The sequence below is a fragment of the Bos grunniens genome, chromosome 11 (genome assembly GCF_055505025.1).
Source record: "Bos grunniens cultivar Pamir isolate PY7600 chromosome 11, Bosgru_T2T1.0, whole genome shotgun sequence".
Lineage (NCBI taxonomy): Eukaryota > Metazoa > Chordata > Mammalia > Artiodactyla > Bovidae > Bos > Bos grunniens.
The window spans coordinates 3,693,374-3,713,739 of NC_141175.1; positions in this window are offsets into that span (position 1 = coordinate 3,693,374).

A 20,366-nucleotide genomic window follows, 5' to 3' on the forward strand; every position below is an offset into this window, starting at 1 on the left:
GTCTGGGGGAGAGGGGCTGGGGGCGGCGGGGTTCCCCTCCCCAGGGAGACCGTGTCGCCGGGAGAGTTTGTCGTCTCCACGGGGCAGCCATAGGCTTCGGGTAGGTCTGGGACATTAGAGGCCAGAAGCTGCCCTGCCTCACTTTCCCCGCTTCTCAGGGCAGGGCCTGGGGAGCCCTGCAGGGGCAATCTGGGGACCTCGAAACGCTGTCACGGTGGACAGTTGTGCCTGGGCCCTTTCCGGGGGAGGGGCGCAGCAGCCCACAGCGTCCACTAGGTTCTCAAAGGGGCCTGTGCCTCCCACCTACAGACCCCCATGGGCAGCCCTGAGGTCCCTCCAGCCTCCACAGTCCATGCTGTTCGGCCCCAAGCTGCCTGTGAGCATTTGGGTTTAATATCCCTAAAAATGCACATCTCTCGCAATTAGCAGGCAGATCCTTTACCACTAGCTTCACAGAGAAGGCTGCAGGGTGGGGGGGCCAGCTCTGCCACCCGGGCAGGCCAGAAATCTCTGTTTCCTCTCGGCCAGGAAACAGGAAGTGAGTGTGCAGGGGAGATTGGGGGCCAGGCCCCGAGAACAATAGAAACCCCCTCCAGAGGGGAAGGGGAACTGCGTCAGGGGCCGGGTGGGGGCCGCCTGACCTCTCCCCTGCAGTGCACAGGCCCAGGCGTAAATTTAGTCTCGGTTCTTTCCTGGTGAGAAGATACCCCGTGCTGGGGGAGGGGACGCACAGCCCGCCTCGGTCTCTGGGTGCAGGGCTCCTGGGGTCTTAGGGACCATCTGGGTAACCTGAGGCCTGGAAAGGAGCAGTGTCTGGCCTGGGGACCATGGGACGTGGGAGTGGGGCAGCTCAGACGTCCCACTGGGGCTGCAGGTGGCTGGAGAGGCCTACGGGTGCGTGGACAGAGCACCTCACCAGGCCCAGGGGACGAGAGCGGCTCCCCTGGCCCCTGCCCGTGGCAGGTAACTCTGCTCCAAGCAAGCAGGCTCTGTCCTGAGAGCCATGTGGCCTTAGCCAGAGCTCCAGGCTGGGCCGGGGCTCAGCAAGAACCGAGGGCCAGCCAGTGGTTTCTTTTTATAACAGAATAGCTATTCAGTTCAGTTCAGTTGCTCAGTCGTGTCCGACTCTTTGCAACCTCTTGAATCGCAGCACGCCAGGCCTCCCTGTCCATCACCAATTCCCGGAGTCCACCCAAACCCGTGTCCATCGAGTCGGTGATGCTATCCAGCCATCTCATCCTCTGTCGTCCCCTTCTCTTCCTGCCCCCAATCCCTCCCAGCATCAGATTCTTTTCCAGTGTCAACTCTTCGCATGAGGTGGCCAAAGTATTGGAGTTTCAGCTTCAGCATCAGTCCTTCCAAAGAACACCCAGGGCTGATCTCCTTTAGGATGGACTGGTTGGATCTCCTTGCAGTCCAAGGGACTCTCAAGAGTCTTCTCCAACACCACAGTTCAAAAGCATCAATTCCTCGGTGCTCAGATTTCTTCACAGTCCAACTCTCACATCCATACATGACCACTGGAAAAACCATAGCCTTGACTAGATGGACCTTTGCTGGCAAAGTAATGTCTCCGCTTTTTAAAATGCTATCTAGGTTAGTCATAGCTTTCCTTCCAAGGAGTAAGCGTCTTTTAATTTCCTGGCTGCAATCACCATCTGCAGTGATTTTGGAGCCCCCCAAAATAAAGTCTGACACTGTTTCCACTGTTTCCCCATCTATTCCCCATGACTTAGTTTTCTGAATGTTGAGCTTTAAGCCAACTTTTCCACTCTCCTCTTTCAGTTTCATCAAGAGGCTTTTTAGTTCCTCTTCACTTTCTGCTATAAGGGTGGTGTCATCTGCATATCTGAGGTTATTGATATTTCTCCCGGCAATCTTGATTCCAGCTTGTGCTTCCTCCAGCCCAGTGCTTCTCATGATGTCCTTTGCATATAAGTTAAATAAGCAGGGTGACAATACACAGCCTTGACGTGCTCCTTTTCCTATTTGGAACCAGTCTGTTGTTCCATGTCCAGTTCTAACTGTTGCTTCCTGACCTGCATACAGGTTTCTCAAGAGCAGGTCAGGTGGTCTGGTATTCCCCTCTCCTTCAGAAACAATTCTGAAAGAGAACAGCTGTAGTGAGGTGTAATTCGCCTGCCCCATAGCCAGCCACTCCAAGTGTGCAATTCCACAGACACCGAGCAGAGTGGCCATCACCAGCTTCGATTTTAGAATATTTTCAGCACCCTAAAGCAGCCTGCCTCCTCCTGCCGTCTATTCCCCAACGATATGCCCCCCGCCTCCAGGCCCTGCACAACCGCCCGTCTGCTTCCCGTCCCTCTGGATTTGCCTGGATGTTTCCTACAGCTGCAATCCTCTGACGTGGGGGCTTGTGTGCGTGGCTTCCTGCACTCAGCAGTGTTTGAGGTTCACGCATGTTGCCCCCGGAGTTGGCACTTCGTGCCTTTCTATGGCTGCATGACGTTCCGTTGTATGGATGGACATGTGTTATCTGTTCCTCAGCTGATGGGCCTGCGGGCCATTCCCTCCTGGCCGGCCGCTAGCTGGGAGTCACGTCGGACTCCACGGGGGCCTGTGCTCTGTGGGTGGGCTGGACTCAGCCACTGGAGCCCCTGGGGGTCACAGGGGGTCCCCAGCAGTCACCTCGGTGCCTGGGAAGCTCCTGCAGGCCCAGCCTGGCCCCATTCTCGTTGCCCTGGCCCCCAGTTCGGGGACACAGGACCAGAATCAGGAAGGCAGGGCTCCCACCAGCTTGCAGAGCAAAGCAGTGCTGGGGTCTGATCTGGGGCGCATGTTCAGGACCCACCCCCGGGGGTCCAAGGTCTTCTCCAAGCCCCAGTGTTCTCCATGGCAATGATCACTCAGGCCTCCTCAGCTAAAGCAGGTTTCCTGCTTGGCCCCACTGCCCCAGGAGCGTGCTGAGGTCCCCGGAGGCCGCCGGGCGTGGCAGAGCTGGGGTTAGGACGCAGGGTCCAGGGGTCCAGGGGCCCAGGTGAGCCGTGCTCTGGGCATCCTGACCCTCTGAGTCCCCACCGACGCCCTGCGCTGGGGTGGCAATGCCTCTCCACTGGCCGTAAAGGGGCCTTGCGCCCTTTCCTGGGGAGGGAGGGGGCGTGGGGCAGACCCCTCCCCAGGCCCGGCAGGCACCTAGGTGCGAGAGGCACCCCACTAGAGTCCTGGCTACTCTGCCCCAGCCACGGTCCTGGCCCAGATGACGCCAGCCGGACTCTCAGACAGGATGTTGTTCCCGACCCCCCCCCCCCTCCCCGGCCCCTTCCCCAGCACCGCCAGGCCCGCCTCGGGATCGCAGCTTCCGGAGCCAACCCGGCTCTGGACAATGGCCGGAAATGCCGAGCTCAGGCCGCGGGCCAGGCGGTCACCGGATCCCTGGGAGAGGCTGGAGGCAGCTCCGCATCAGGCCCAGGCCCCCCTCCCTGGGGTGGAAGGGCGCCCCAAGGACCTGCTGTCTCGGGGTGGGTGGCCATGGACAGCTGCCCACGGGGCTAGGCTGGTGGAGGACTCAGGAGATGGGAGCAGGTGGTCATTGTACCCAGGGCCCAGCCCCACCCAGGCTTCGGGCAGTTATGCCCACCTCCACCCTCCACGCACGAGTCCCAGCTCCAGGCCCCGCTGGGTTCATGGGGCAAAGCGCAGAGGGCTCCGGAATGCCCCCAGACATTCCGGAATGCTGCCTCTATGGTTTGTTGGGTCTGACTCAGGAGGCACAGGCGCCCCAACCCCTCTTCCCACTTGGCCGCCCCACAGTTTAAAGGAACGACATTCAAAAGCCAAAGAGCCACCTCCCTCTCAGGCTTGATCCCTGGAGCCTGTGGGCTGAGCTACGGAGGGACAGACGGACCCCCCAACCTCCTGCCCCCCCGCCACGCCCTGGAGCCGAGAGGATGTGACTTCTCCAGAGGCCTGTGGCTGGGGCAGGACAGGAAGAGCCCTCTGGGCCAGGACTGCTTATTTATGCTGCATTTTGTGATTCTAAAATGAAAATCAATCTGTGTGTGTGTGTCGTCCAGCCCATGAAGTGGTAAGCGCTTGTTTGGAAAGAGCTGGTTGGATTAGATTCCCAAAAGCATGAAAGAGAAACCGCTGCACCTCCGGCTCGTCTCACCACCTGGGGTCGGGGTGGGGGGCGGTGGAGCGGGTGCCCTCCACAGCCCCTGCCACTCACGGCGGAGGGCGCCCCGGGTCCGTGCAGCCTTGAGGTCAGCTCTGCCTGGTCTCAGTGACTTCACGACCCCCAGGAAGAGGCGCATTGGTGAAGATGGATTGTTTTTAGCACAGCTTTGGGTTCCCAGCAACACTGGGACGAAGGTCAGGAGAATTCCCACAGGCCCCCCTCTCCAGTGCAGCCACCCCCCCCATCCACAGCCCTCGACAATGTGCTCGTTACAGGGGCAAGCTGACACCGCCCACCGCCCGGAGTCCACTGTGCGGCCCAAGAACACACGTCTGGGTGTGGTGTGTTCCCTGGGTTTGGACAAGGTGTCAAGATGTGTGTCCATCACATGGACTCACGTGGGCGCCTCACAGCCCTAAACTCCCTCTGAGAGGCACGTACGTTATGTGGACGAATTCACGGTTTTGGCGGCTGTGATCCCCGTCACCACGGGCCAAGTGGCCAGTCATCCCTTGATGCCACCCACACCTGCCCCCGGCGTGGTCACCATGCCCTTAGCCGGCCCCTGCCAGCCTGGAAGCACACAGCAGTGCCCAGAGCTCAGCTCGAGGCTTCAGAGATGGCATGAGTGGTGAGAGGGTGCATGCCATCCCTGCCTGGGGCTGAGTGGACCACAGTCCAGAGCAAATGCATTTTTGAAGAAGGAGCCTGTTGCGGCTCAGAAAGCAAGCATAGAATTTCCTCCATCCCCCTCCGAGACGATACACAAAGAAGCTGAGAACAGGCCATCAGTATTATTCTTCACAGTAACCGAAAGCGGGGAACAACCCGGGTGTCCGGCCGCTGACGAGTGGTGGGTGGATGACACCCGCGGTCCGGCCGCTCAGCGGAACAGTGTTCCGCCAGCGAGGGGTGAAGGTGTTCAGCCAGCGAGGGGTGAAGCGGACACCGTGACCACACGGACGAGCCTTGGGAAGCTGACGCTGTGTGAAGGCTTAGAAGGACAAGAGCAGTGTGATTCCACCTGTGGGAAATGCCCCACACGGGCACGTCTGTTCAGACCGAAACCCAGCGGTGGGGACAGGGGAAGGGGGCGACTGTTTAACAGACGCAGAATTTCAGGTTGGGAGGCTGAAAGTTTCTGGGAGCGGACAGGGGTGGTGGCTGCACAGACCGTGAACGTGACTCAGCCCCACCGGGTTGCGCTCTTGAAAACGGCGGAGGTGGCGGAAGCTCTGGTCTATGTGTGCCGTCACTGCACTCGGGGGCTCGGTCGTCTCTGACTCTTGGCGACCCCGGGGACTGTAGCCTGCCAGGCTCCCCTGTCTATGGGATCCTCCAGGCAAGAATACGGGAGTGGGTTGCCATGCCCTCCTCCAGGGAATCTTCCCGACCCCAGGGATTGAACCCGAGTCTCCTACATTGGCAGGTGGATTCCTTACCACTGACCCACCCGGGAAGCTGCAAAAGAATTAACAAAATATATCCAAACTCACTGAATTGTGCGCTTGGACTGGGTGCACTGAGCGGTCTGTCAAGCATGCCTCAAGAAAGCCCTTATAAGAGAAGAAGAGATGCCCCAGATCTGAGTGCTTCCTGAGCAGGTCGCCGAGGATCTGCCCACCAGGCCCTGCTACCAACCCCACGAGGCAGGGGGTCGCATCTTAGGGGGCTGCCAGGGGCCACTGGGGAGGCAGCCCCGAGGGATCCGACTCTCTGTTCTGGAAACAGACGTGGGGCCTAGCCTTCCCGGTCACCCACCACCCCCCTTAGATGGGTGTGCGGTCCTCAGTCAAGGGCAGCCTCTGGGGTCCGGGGTCTGGGAGAGGCCCCTGCGGGGGTTGATGGAGCCCTCCTCAGCTCAGCTCGCCAGTTCTCTGTGGGACAGAGACCCCTGAGCGTGCAGGCCCCTGAGGGTGGGGTGACAGCCCCCTCTCTACCTGACATCGGGTCGCTTTAGGACAGGGCCGGTTCGGAGCCAGGCTGAGCCAGGCCCACACTTCCCTGGGGCCTCAGGCACAGGAGGGGGCGGTGTCTGACCCCGAGGGGGCCTGAGCCCGCCCAGGCCCCCGCAGCTGCCCTGGCGGACCGCTCCCCGCTTCCCCACCACCCGGAGCTGAGCCAGCAGAGCGCGGGGCCTGGAGGGGACCCGGCAGGAAGGAAGCCTGGTCAGCTCAGTTCAGATTCCCGGCTGGTCCTGGGGCCCCGGGCCCCGGGGGCCTCAAACTCCCCTAGACCCTGGACCACGGAGCCGGGGACCGAGAGGAGGTGGAGGGGAGGGAGGCCATCGCCAGGCACTCAGGCTTCTCACCCTGGCAGGAAGGGCTGACCGGAGCTGGGGACAAAAGGCGGACGTGCAGCCAGCCATGTGCGCCCTTATCAGGGTCTGCACTCGCCGGCCCGGCCTGGGCGGAAACGCTCCTCTGAGCCCGCCTTCCTGCCGTGGCCAGGCCCGTGCAGGCTCGGGGCGGGGGCGGGGCGGCGGTGTGGGGGCCGCCTGGCCGGGGTCCTGACTGTCACTTGAGTGACACAGTGGCATCATTCACTTAATGTCAGAGTTGAAGTTCTCCCCTCTGTCAGACGAGGGGACTGAGGCCCAGAGCAGCAGTGGTGGGGTCGGGGGCCAAGCCCCCCAGAACTCTGCACGGCCACCCATGGCAAGGCGGGCACCACACGGGCAGGGTGGGATGGATCCGGCGGAGCACGCCCGTCACAACCCACATGGAGCCTTAGGAGCCGCTCTTTTTAGCTCACGTATGAGAAGTGCGTCCTGATGTACAAATACGGCGGGGCTGCTGGCAGGAGTGTGGGGCTCTGTGGGCTTCCCACCAGGGAGCAGGCGTGGAGGAGAGCGTGCTCTCCCCTGCCCCACCCTGAGGGCAGGCACATGTGCTCCGTTTCATAGAAGTGGTCCCACTGCCTGAGTGTCCTCCGGCCACCCCTGCAGCCCTGCCCCCAGAGCCCGGGCCGCAGCTGCCCTCTGCTGGGCAAGGCTGGGCTGCAGGAGCTCCCCCTGACAGCCTCCCACCTCCAAATGCAGACTCGCAGGACCCTGGGTGGGTGGGGGTGGGGGACCCATACCAGCCATCTAGGCGGCCCTTCATGCCCACCCCCTGCCCATCCGTGTGGCCTGAGATCCTCCTGGGGGGCTGCCCCGCTCTGAGGAGGGGGCGGCCAGGGCTCAGGGTGGGCCCTGTACTGGTGACCGGGCTGGGCAGCTCGCCGGCAAGCCCGTGGGACTGGCCCTCTCAGCCCAGGGAGGGCACAGGGCAGTGGGGACACTGGGGAACACAGCCAGCTCTCGGGCAGTCAGCCCTGGGGGCAAACTGTCCCCCCAAACTAACCCCCAAGTTAGGGTGACTCTACCCCAGCACTGAGCCCAGGGCTGGGGGTGAGGACCGCTCTGCCCCTCCACCCAGCACGCCAGCCGGGCCACGGTGACCCCAGGCCCAAGGCTCTGCCCTGCAGACTTTGGTCGGGTCCCTCTGGAGCCACAGGCTTCCTCTCTGTAAAACGGGCAGGGGTCTCCCCCACATGCCCCCTGCTTCCCCAGGCTGAGGCCTGTTGTGCTCAGGGCCTCCACCTCCATAAACCGTGGTTGGCTTGAGTGTTCCCGGGTCCCAGTCGAAGAGAACCAAGCACAGAGAAGGGAGTGGTTCTCAGTCCTGGTACCCGGGGAACCTTTACAAGTCCCCTGGGTGGGGCGCCTGCTGACCCCTGGGTCAGGGCCTGGGCAGCGGGGACTTTGAGAATTCCCCCGGGGGGCCAGGATGAGGCCAGGGTGGGGGGCCCCTGTCTTGGGTGGAACAGGCCCTGGGGATGGGGCACCCCGAGAGACAAACTGCCAGGAATAGCCGGGCGGCAGGGTCCTGGGGGCCACCATCACTCCCCACCCCACCCCAGCATCTGTGGCCAGGCTCTCCCGAGGATGCCGGGCATAGGAGAGCACCCAGGGCCCCCAGCAGGGCGCCCTTCCTGCAGAGAGAGGGAGGGCTTGGGGGAGCCCCGGGTGCTTCAACCGCACCCGCTCTGCGTCCCCGGCGGGTGCCTGGGTGGGTGGACGAGGATGGGCCGCTGGTGTTGCTGGCTGTGTCTCGGGGGACACACGGAGCCCAGTTCTGGGGCCGAGGTCCCGAGTCTGCCGTGGGATGTGACCTCCGTGTCCTCGCCCGAGATCAGGTGACGGCCAGGCAGGCCCCTCGGTGGGTCTGGCTGTGAAAGTCCCTCTTGTGGGTCCTGGCTGGGGCCTGTGGCCCAGGAGACGAGAGGCCGAGGCCCCAGAACTGGGCTCCGTGGTCACGCTGGGCCGCCCGTCTGCCCCGGCCCCGTGGGCAGCCCCGCTGAGCCGCAGGACGGGACGTGCTCTGGGCTGCAGGAGGGCCAGCGCTCATGTCCAGATCACGTCCACACTTGGCCCTGGCCCAGCCTGGCCAGAGGCCCTGCCTCTGCTGACCAGACAGGACGGAGGGGTCCCCGGTGGCCTGGTGCCTTGCCTTCCTCACTGACCCAACCCCTGGACTGCTCCAGAGACATGGGGCACACTGGGGACCCCAGACCTCAGCCACCTGTCCCCCCCCGAGGCCTGGCCTGAGGCCTTGATCCCTGGGACATGTGGCTCCCACCTCCATGCTCCTGGGGGCTCCCTGAGGGCAGGGGTCATCTCTTTACCCGACTCCATAGACATAGGGCCCAGCCCTGGGGGCACCAAGGCCTACGTGGTGAGAGGTCAGCACAGCTGTTGCCCAACTCTGTCCCTTCCAGGCCTGGAGGAAGGGAGTTGGGGGCTGGGAGAGCCTCTCAAGACGGCTGGGCCCAGAGGCCTAAGGTCCTCAGCCCCACCGCCCTCTGTCCCTGCATCTGTCTGGCTTGGAGGTGAGCAGGAGCAGGCTGCGTGCTGCTCACCCACTGGCCACCAGGCGGTGCTGTTGGCCGCATGGACCCGGCCGGTCGTCCTGGAAACCCTGGGCGGGGCTTTGGGCAGACCTGAGCCGACTCACGTGGGCATGCGCCCTCCCCTGACCACCTGGCTGCTGTCTAGGGTGGCCCAGTTCCTTGTTTTCTCCCGAAGATGCTTCAGGTGTACCGGGGTCAGTAGACCAAGATGTGATGAAGCCGTTCCTTCTGTCCGCCAGAACCCTCGAGCCCCCAGGCTTCACCCCGGAGGCTTCACCCCGGGTCTGCTGCCAGACGCCTGCGGCTCTCAGGGTCTGTACCTGGGGTCTCAGCACCTGCGGGGGGCCAGCGGAGCCAGGACCGTGGGGCTGGTCCCCAACGGGGAGTGTGTGTGGGTTCCCAGGATCGCCACCTGGTGCCCGGGGCCCCTTGGCGTGGCCCCTCGGAGCTCCTGGCAGCTGTCCCTCTGGTGATGTTGCAATAGCACTCAGGGCGGTGAGTCCTGTGGGACCTACAGCCTGGCCTGGGCTCCCGGCACAGGAGGAACAGGAAGGGCAGGCAGCCGTCAGGGCACCTGGACGTGTGTGTTTTCTTGGCTCCCCTGAGGTGCCCGCTGCCCGTGTATGCTGAATGCCTGGGTGAGGCAGCTGGTTCCCTGGCTTCTCATCTCTGCCCCTGGAGAGATGATTCCTCACCAGCAACAGAGGCATACAGCCTTGTGGGTGACGAGGACTGGCTCCCAAGAGCCTGGGACCCACGGGGCATTCCTGTGATGATGGGAGAGAGAGACACCAGGGTCGCAGCTGAGCTGCAGGCTTAAGGAGAGGCTGGTGCAGGGGGCTGGGTCCAGCAGGCAAGGACTCAACAGAGAGGTGGACTCGGGCAAATCCTGAGTTTACGACCACACTGACAGCGTCTGTTGGATGCAGGTCACGAATCTCGTTCAGGCTTCTGGAGGCCGGGCCATCTCTCGGCGTCTGCTGGCGGGCAAGGTCATGGAGGCCCCCTTATCTTGGCTGCCAGCTTTCGACGGGTCAACCAGCACCATGACTCTGGTGGCAGAGACTTCCCGGTCTCCGGTGTGCGGCCGCGGCTCTGGATGACGCTCCTCTCTGCACAGAGCTGAGCTGCTCGGTTCAGTGTTTGTCGTAACATATACAGGACGTGAGCTTTGCCATCCTAACCTGGTTTAAACGCATTTATGTGGTTGTGCCAAAGTCACCACCACTTCCCTGGAGGCTCAGTTGGTAAAGAATCCGCCTGCACTGCAGGAGACCCAGGTTCGATCCCTGGGTCAGGGAGAGCCCCTGGAGAAGGGAATGGCAACCCTCTCCAGCACTTTCTCCTGGAGAATCCCATGGACGGAGGAGTCTAACAGGCTACAGTCCACGTGGTCATAAAGCGTTAACACAACTGAATGACCAAACAACAGTCCATTAGAACAGCTACAATCCACTCTACACACGCCTTCTCCCCACTCTCAGCCCTCCACCTACTGTCTGTCTGTGGATTTGACTTCTCTAGGGCCCTTGTTGTATTAGTCAGAATCATTGGGGTGTGTCTGTGTATTTTCAAAGAGGTTTATTATGAGGAATTGACTCACGTGTTTATGGAGGCTGTAAGTCCCAAGGTCGGCAGGATGAGTGAGACTCAGGGGAACCAAGGTTTCATCTGAACTCTGAAGGTAAGAAAAGATCAATATCCGGGTTTGAAGGCCTTCAGGCAGGAAGAATTCCCTCTTATTCTGGGTTGTTCAGTCACTCAATTGTGTTTATCTCTTTGCGATACAGGAAAGGCAGCACACCAGGCTTCCCGGTCCTTCACCAGCCCCCGGAGTTTGCTCAAACTCATGTCCAGAGGGTCAGACTTTTGCTCTATTCAGACCATCACCTGATTGGAAGAGGCCTGCCTACATTAGGGAGGGCAATCTGCATTACTCAGTCTACTGATTTAAAGGCTAATCTCAGACAAAGGAAAAAGAAATCTTCACGGAAAAACCCAGAATAACCTTTGACCAAATATAGGGCCCTCGTGCCGGTCAAGCAGACACATAAAATTAACCATCACACTCATATCGGTGGAACCCTATGGGTCTTGTCCTTTTGCGCCTGGCATATCTCACTCGGCGTGACGTCCTACGGTTCATCCACGCAGCCTGTGTCGTCATTTCCTTCCTTTTTGAGGTTGCGCAGTACCGTGTGGTTTGGACAGAGCACGTCTCGTTTACCCTTCATCCGCCAGCGGACATGGGGTGCTTCTGCCTTTGGCTACTGTGAATAATGCAACTGTGAACACGAGTGTGCAGACCTCTCTCTGTGTCTCTATGTCCAGTTTTCTTGAGTGTACTCTCAGATGAAAGTGCTGCACTCAATATGCCAGCAAATTTGGAAAACTCAGCAGTGACCACAGGTCTGGAAAAGGTCAGTTTTCATTCCAGTCCCAAAGAAAGGCAATGCCAAAGAATGCTCAAGTGAAAGTGAAAGCCGTTCAGTCGCGTGTGACTCTTTGCGACCCCAAGGCCTATACAGTCCATGGAATTCTCCAGGCCAGAATACTGGAGTGGGTAGCCTTTCCCTTCTCCAGGGGATCTTCCTGACCCAAGAATCGAACCCAGGTCTCCTGCATTGCAGGCAGATTCTTTACCAGCTGAGTCACCAGGGATGCCCAAGAATACTGGAGTGGGTAGCCTATTCCTTCTTCATTGGATCTTCCCGACCCAGGAATCGAACCAGGATCTCCCGCATTGCTGGTGGATTCTTTACCAGCTGAGCTACCAGGGAAGCCCCTTCAAACTACTGCACAATTGCACTCATTTCACATGCTAGCAAAGTAATGTTCAAAATTCTCCAAGTTAGGCTTCAACAGTATGTGAACCGAGAACTTCCAGATGTTCAAGCTTGGTTTAGAAAAGGCAGAGGAACCAAAGATCAAATTGCCAACATCTACTGGACCGTAGAAAAAGCAAGAGAGTTCCAGAAAAACACCTACTTCTGCTTTATTGAGTATGTTAAATCCTTTGACTGTGTGGATCACAACAAACTGTGGAAAATACTTAAAAAGATGGGAATATCAGATCACCTTACCTGTCTCCTGAGAAACCTATATGCAGGTCAAGAAGCAACAGTTAGAACTGGACATGGAACATCAGACTGGTTCCAAGTTAGGAAAGGAGTAGGTCAAGGCTGTATATTGTCACCCTGCATATTTTACTTATATGCAGAGTACACCATGTGAATGCTGGGCTGGATGATGCACAAGCTGGAATCAAGATTTCTGGGAGAAATAGCAATAACCTCGGATATGCAGATGACTCTACCCTTATAGCAGAAAGCAAAAAGGAACTAAAGTTCCTCTTGATGTAAGTAAAAGAGGAGAGTGAAAAAGCTGGCTTAAATCTCAACATTCAAAAAACAAATATCATGGCATTCAGTGCCATCACTTCATGGCAAATAGATGGGGAAACGATGGAAACCATGACAGACTTTAGTTTCTTGGGCTCCAAGATCACTGCAGATGGTGACTGCAGCCATGAAATTAAAAGATGCTCCTTGGAGAAATAGTTATGACCAACCTAGACAGCATAGTAAAAAGCAGAGACATTACTTTGCCAACAAAGGTCTATGTAGTCAAAGCTGTGGTTTTTCCAGGAGTCATGTATAGATGTGAGAGTTGGATCATAAAGAATGCTGATTGCCGAAGAATTGATGCTTTTGGACTGTGTTGTTGGAGAAGACTGTTGAGAGTCCCTTGGACTGCAAGGAGATCCAACCAGTAAATCCTAAAGGAAATCAGTCCTGAGTATTCATTGGAAGGACTGATGCTGAAACCAAAGCTCCAGTACTTTGGCCACCTGATGCGAAGAGCTGACTCATTAGAAAAGACCTTGATGCTGGGAAAGATTGAAGGCAGGAGGAGAAGGAGATGACAGAGGATGAGATGGTTGGATGGTATCACTGACTCAATGGACATGAGTTTGAGCAAACTGCAAGAGATGGTGAAGGACAGGGAAGCCTGGCGTGCTGCAGTTCGTGGGGTTTCAGAGTCAGACACAACTGAGTGACCGAACAACAGCAACACTCAGATGAGGACCTGCTGGATCAAGTGAGTTCAGTGAGTTTTGTTCATCAGATATACCCGTGTGGCCATCATGAAAAACCAGACTTAGGGCATTTCCATTAGGAAAAAGTTTCCCTTCCAGCTGTGATGGGGAATTTACCGTCCCACTTGAAACAACCAAAAAAACAATGAACCACCAGACAGAATGAGACACGGGATGGCTCTGAAGGCGCTGCACACCAGGTAACATGGGACCAAGGTCCCTGAGAGAAGGGGCAGGTGAGGTTGGCCCTACGCCGGCTGCAACTCACCGTCTTGAGGGAGTTTCCAGGTTGTGGCGTGAGAAGAGGGACGAGGTGGTCCTGGTGGATCCTCTGGTGAGAGTCTGGGGAGATCAGGTGGCTAGCTGCCATGATACAGAGTGTCAGAGAGGGGAGGGCTGCCCAGAGAACACTGGCCAGCTGAGAGGGCCCCCGGAGCATCCTGTGGAAGACTGGCCCGTGCCTGCCTCGGAAGGAGCATGCGAAGAGCCATCTGGAAAGGTGAGATGCTGCGGGTCACCATCGCGCAGACCTCTGGACAAGCTTGCCTCTGTGATAGAGAACAGCGAGCCCCAGACTGAGCTGGATGACATCAGCGACTCAATGGACACGAGTCTGAGCAGACCCCAGGAGATGGTGAAGGACAAGGAAGCCTGGCGTGCTGCAGTCCTTGGGGTTGCAAACAAACTGAGCGACCAAACAACAATAACAAAGCCTGAGCCCTGCTCTGGAGCCACTTAACAAGTCATAAAAGCGAAGTTCAAAAGGATCACAGCGTTCCCAAGTACTGTCACTACATCCTAGAACAAAGCCCTGGAAGATCCGCAGGAGCACTAAAGACCCAGCACGCGAAGAGGTGAAGCTCACAATGACAGGCACGAAAGCAATTACCAGGCACGCCACGAAGCAGGGAGCTCGACCCATGAGGAGAGTGACCAGTCCTCCAAGCCTCCCCAGGGTTCATAGAGATGTCATCATGAACCTGCAGAGAAGGACATTAAGAGCTATTATAACTGTGTTCTGTATGTGCAAAAGTTAGGGAGAACCACAGTGAGATACCAGCATCAGAAAAGCAGAAAGTACGTGTTGGGGAAGATGTGCAGAAGGTGGAGCCCTTGTGCGTTGTTCGTGGGAATGCAAAATGGTAAAACCACTGTGGAAAAGGGCTCCCAGGTGGGTCAGTGGGAAGGAATCTGCCTGCCAAATGCAGGAGACTCGGGCTCGATCCCTGCTTTGGGACGATCCCTTGGAGAAGGAAACGGCAACTATTCTTGCTGGGAAAATCCAGTGGACACAGGAGTCTGGCGGGTTACAGCCCATGGGGTCACAAAAGAGCCAGACACGACTTAGCAGGTAAACAACGACCAACAGCTGTGGAAAATAGTCCTGCTGCTGCTGCTGCTGCTAAGTCGCTTCCGTCGTGTCCGACTCTGTGCGACCCCATAGACGGCAGCCCACCAGGCTCCCCCATCCCTGGGATTCTCCAGGCAAGAACACTGGAGTGGGTTGCCATTTCCTTCTCCAATGCATGAAAGTGAAAAGTGAAAATGAAGTCACTCAGTCGTGTCCGACTCTTAGCGACCCCATGGACTGCAGCCTACCAGGCTCCTCCGTCCATGGATCTTCCAGGCAAGAGTACTGGAGTGGGGTGCCATTGCCTTCTCCGGAAAACAGTATGAAGTTTCCTCAAAGAAAAATAGAATTAGTGTATGATCCAGCAGTCTCACTCTTGGGTATGTACCCCAAAGGACTGAAATCAGGGTCCAGAAGAGATATTTGCATCTCTACATTTATTGCAACATCTCTCACAGATGCCAAGAGGTAGGAACACCTCGGATATCCACTGAAGGATAAATGGATAAAGAAAGAAGTCTGGGATACTCTCAGGAGTTCCATTACAAATTCTGAAGAAGGCTGTTGTTCTCTTTTTTAATTCTTTTTAAAAAAATTATTTATTTATTTTAATTGGAGGCTAATTACTTTACAATATTGTAGTGGCTTTCACCATACATTGACATGAATCAGCCACGGGTGTACACGTGTTCCCCATCCTGAACCCCCCCCTCCCACCTCCCTCCCCTTCCCATCCCTCAGGGTCGTCCCAGAGCACCAGCCCCGAGCACCCTGTCTCATGCTTTGAACCTGGACTGGCGAGCTGTTTCACACATGGCAATATACATGTTTCAATGCTGCTCTCTCAATCATCCCACCCTTGCCTTCTCCCACAGAGTCCTGTCTCTTTTGCTGTCTCGCATATATGGTCATCGTTACCATCTTTCTGAATTTCATATATATGTGTTCATATCCTGTATTGGTGTTTTTCTTTCTGACTTACTTCATTCTGCATAATAGGCTCCAGTGTCATCCCAAATTCTGAAGAAGGGGTGTTGTACAATTAAGAGGTAGTTACACTTGATAAAGTTTTCCCTGGTGGCTCAGCTGGTAAAGAACGCGCCTGTCAATGCGGGAAAGGTAGGGGATGCGGGTTCCATCCCTGGGTCGGGAAGATCCCCTGGAGCAGGAAATGGCAACCCACTCCAGCATTCTTGCCTGGAGAATCCCATGGACAGGGTATTCATTCCACAGCGTCACAAAGAGTCAGACCCAACTGAGCGCATGCACGGCTGCACACAAACTCGGAAAAGAATAAGCTGAGAAACAGATGAATTAGTGGAGTGAAGGAAAGCCCCAGGACAGAGCGTCCCAGCACAGACGGCAGGGCGGGTTCGAGGGAGGAGGTAGATGCCCACGTCCACCCGCTCAACAGCTCCTCGGGCCCCAGCAGGGGTCAAATGGACGAGGATGGTTTTTAAAGCGGATGGGAATCCCATCCTGGGCGTTTTTAGAAAGTGAGACCGGGCCTCGGCATCCACAGTGTTTCCTTCCGATGCTTCCATCTGTAGCACATGCTTTGAGTTACAGGCATGGCGTTTGGATTTTGCCAGCCTGCCACGTGTCTGCAGCCCACATTTTAAGGGTTTTGCAGTGAACCTTTGATGTTAGGACAGATTCAGACTTACACAAAACATCAAAGATAGTTCAGAGGGTTGTCATACACGCTGCACCCCTTTCCCCTCTGCGAACATCTTACCTCAGCAGCGTCACAACATCGACACAATATTTATCATCAACTAAAGTCCGAACCTAATTCACGTTTCCTTAGTTTTTTCCCTAAGTCCCTTCCTGTCCCAGGACCCCACCCAGGATGCACAGGACAGTCGGTTGCCACGTCTCCTCGGCTGCTCTGGGCTGTGAGTTTCTCAGACATCCCTGGGTGATCAAAACCTTTGATCACCGTTGATGGTTTTGAGGAGGACTGGCCAGAGATTTCATAGACTGTCCGTCTATGGGGATTTGTCTGATGTCTTCCTCAGGACTGGAGTGGTAAGTTCTGGGGCAAGAACACAGGGCCAGGGCGCCCTTCCCACATTGATCAGAGGTGCTTGCCGTCAGCATGGCTTCAGGCTGAGGAGGTAGGGCTTGACCACCTGCCTGATGTGCCTTCATGCGTCCCCAGTAAAACTACTCTGCCCACCTTCCCTACTGTCCCCTGGAAGGAAGTCTGTGTGCTCGCCGAGGGAGGTGGGACAATGCCTCCCTAACCCCGGGGAGTTCCTACACTCTGAGGCTTCCCGGGGGACTCAGCGGTAATGAATCTGCCTGCCGATGCAAGGGACGAAGGTTTGATCCCTGGTCTGGGAAGATCCCAGATGCCACTGAGCCCATGTGCCACAGCTACTGAGCCTGTGCTCTAGAGGCCGAGAGCCACAGCTGCTGAGCCCACGTGCTGCAAGCGCTGAAGCCCGAGCTCCGCAGGAGAAGCCCCCGCGAGGAGAAGCCCATGGACCACAACTGGAATGCAGCCCCCACTGCTGAGAAAAGCCCGCGCAGCAGTGCAGTAAAATGAATGACACAATCATTTTTAAAAACGAAAAAAAAAAAAAGAAATTCTTCTGTTGTTCGGATTTTCCCACCAGGGGCTCTTCTGGGTGGTGTCTGCGCATACTGTGTGTTCCCACTGCGGGTTTGTTTTCTCCTGTGGTGTGGGGGGTGGCTGGGCACTTCCTTACTTTCTGGCACCACAGGCTGCTCCAGACTCACCTGTTATCTCCCGCCGCAGCCCCAGAGGCAGCCATATCTCTAAGACGCTCTGGTTCCTTCAGTGGGAGGTGTTAGAAATCAAGGTCTGGGTGCTGCGGTGCTCGTGGCCGTCGGCGTGTCATAGCTTCTAGATGCACCCACAGAGCAAGGACACATGAGTGCGTCTCGGAACCTAAGTATGTACACTATCTGTAAATATTTCTCTGTGTAACGTCTGTGTCTATATGAAGCTAATCACAGGTTCCTACTGATGACTCCCACTCTAACCCATCACAAGGACCGTTCTAGCACCTCCCTGCGAGGCCCACTCCAACAGTGAGCCCCTGGCTCCTTCTGCTTAACTGTGTCATTCCAAAATGCACACATGGTGATTCAGAACTGCTGCCCTGGGTTCCTGGGGGAAACCGCCTCACCGGTGTGATGTTTTGAGACCATTCACATGTGTGTGCCTATAGTTCCTTTGCAGGTCTGTCCACTCAGCCACAGCCTTAGAGGCTGAGCCTCTCAGCTGCTCATGGATATCTGATTGGCTTCTGCCCTTCGGCTCTTACGAATGAGGCTTGCTGGAACATTCCCCTACCAAGGCTGGAACATTCAGCCTTGGTGACTGAGGCAGATTCTAAGGCTGGCCCCTGATGACCTCACCACTTCATTTGGAGCAGGTGGGACCTGTGACATGGCCTGCTGTTCCTCCTGAGATCAAATCATGTTATGTGGTGACAGGAGACCATGCTGTGAGAGGGGCTCAGTCACATGGTCCCTTTAAAAGCAGGGGTTTCCCCCCGTGGAGGTGGGGAGGGGGTTGGAGCCTTCTGCTCTGTTGTTATACAGAGGGAGGGAGCCTGTGCCATGGAGGGTGGGCTGCAGGGGCGGAAGGAGACCCAGCAGGAAACGGGGACTGGATCCTACAACGCCAAGAACCGGATTTGGCCCTGAGCCTCCAGACTAGCCTGGTCTGGCTGACCTGTGATCTCAGCGTCACGAGACCTGTGCCACGAGAGATCTCTGATCTATATCTCCGTGGCTAATCAGTGGGTGTTCTCTTAAGCCACCAAGTTTGTGGGGCTTTGTTATGTGGCCGTGGGTAACTGATACAGTGAGGTGTTTTCATTTCTCTCAGGGACCAATACCTGAGATCGAATTGCTGGAGTTTAGAAAGAAAGAAAAGAAAGTGAAGCCGCCGAGTCGTGTCCAACTCTCAGCAGCCCTGTGAACTGCAGCCCACCAGGCTCCCCCTTCCCTGGGATTTTCCAGGCAAGAGTACTGGAGTGGGGTGCCCTCGCCTTCTCCAGGGGATCTTCTGGACCCAGGGACTGAACCCAGGTCTCCTACATAGTAGGCAGACGATTTGCCGTCTGAGCCACCGGGGAAGAGAAGACCCTGCAGTTTAGAGCAGATGGATATTTAACTTAATCAGGAACTCCCCAGGAGTCCCCTGAATGGTTATATAGCTTTATGTCCCTGCTGGCAAAATAAGAGGGTTTCAGTTCTTTGATGCCCTTAGTGATGCCTGGTGTCATCTGCCTTGGTGACTTTCTTCTTTTTTATTTGTTTATTTGCCGTACTGCACTGCGTGTGGGGACTTAGGTCCTCAACCAGGGGCTGAACCAACGCTCCCTGTGTTGGAAGCATGGAGTCTTGACCACTGGACCTCCAAGGAAGTCCCTGCCATCGCTCTTTGAATAGTAGCCGTTCTAATGGGTGCTTGCTGTTTAGCTGCTAACTCATGTCGGACTCTTTGTGACCCCGTGGACTATAGCCCGCCAGGCTCCTCGTTCCATGGGATTCTCCAGGCAAGAATACTGGAGTGGGTTGCCATGCCCTCCTCCAGGGGACCTTCCCAACCCAGGGACTGAACCCACATGTCCTACATTGCAGGCAGATTCTTTACTGCTGAGTCACTGGGGAAGCCCTGTAGATGCTAATGGGTGTGTATAGATATCTCCTTGTGATTTTCACCTGCATTTTCCTGATGTCTGCAGATCCTGGGCACCTCTCAAGGGTTACTGGTCATTTGTCCATCTCCTTTAGTGAAATGCCTACGCAAATATTTTGCCTGTTTTAAAAACTTGGTTGTATTTTTATTGTTTGTTTGCTGGTGCTCTTTACATATTTCAAACACAAATCCTTCATCAGAAATTGTATTGTGAATTTTTTTTCCTTCAGCGTGTGAATTGTCTATGCATTTTCTTATTGGTGACTTAAAAAAAATTGAAATATAGTCGATTTACATTATCATGTTAGTTTCAGGTGTACAGCAGAGTGATTTAGTTATGTTAATGGTGTCTTTTGATGAAAGGGAAATTTCGATTTTGATGAAAACCAATTTATCAGTTTTTTTCCTTGTATGTTTGGCGCTTTCGTGACTTGAAAGAAATCTTCGCCTACCCCGAGATCATGAAGGTTTTCTCCTATATTTTCTTCCAGAAGGTGCTGGGGTTTTTGTTTATGTCCCTGACCCATCCAGGATTTATTTTTGTGCAGAACTAAGAGTTGAGGTTCAATTTTTTTTCCATATCATATCCAGTTGTCCCAGTGCCATCTTTTAAAAATATTTTCTCTCCCTGTTGACTTGACTTGGCATCGTAGTTGAAAAGTCAGTTAGCCAGAAGCTTAGGAGTCTGTTCCTGGATTCCCTGCTGCTTTCTGTAACCCCTGTGTCTGCCCTGTGTTGGTACCTCACTGCCTTAATGACTACCGCTCCATAGTAAGCTGTTAGAGTGGAAGCCTTCAGCTCCGTCTATTTCTTCACATTTCTCTCGGCTATTCTAGATCCTTTGCAGTTCCATTTCAAATTAGAATCATCTTTTTTTCTTTTTTTGGCCTTGCTGTGTGACGTGTGGGATCTTGGCTCTCTGATCCGGGATCAAAACAATGCCCTCCGCCATGGATACAGAGTCCTAACCACTGGAACGCCAGGGAGTTCCTTCAAATGAGAACATCTTGTCAAAAACTCAAAAAGTCTCTTGAAATCTTGATAGAATCTCCAATGATTCTACATTATTTTGGAGAGAACGAGTGCCTTAGAAATGCTGAGTTTCCTGGTTTACAAACAGTGTCTCTCTCCCATGGTTTAGTTAGGCCTGCCCTAGTCTCTCTCAGCTAAACTTTCCAGTCTTCTTTCTGAAAAATCTTCT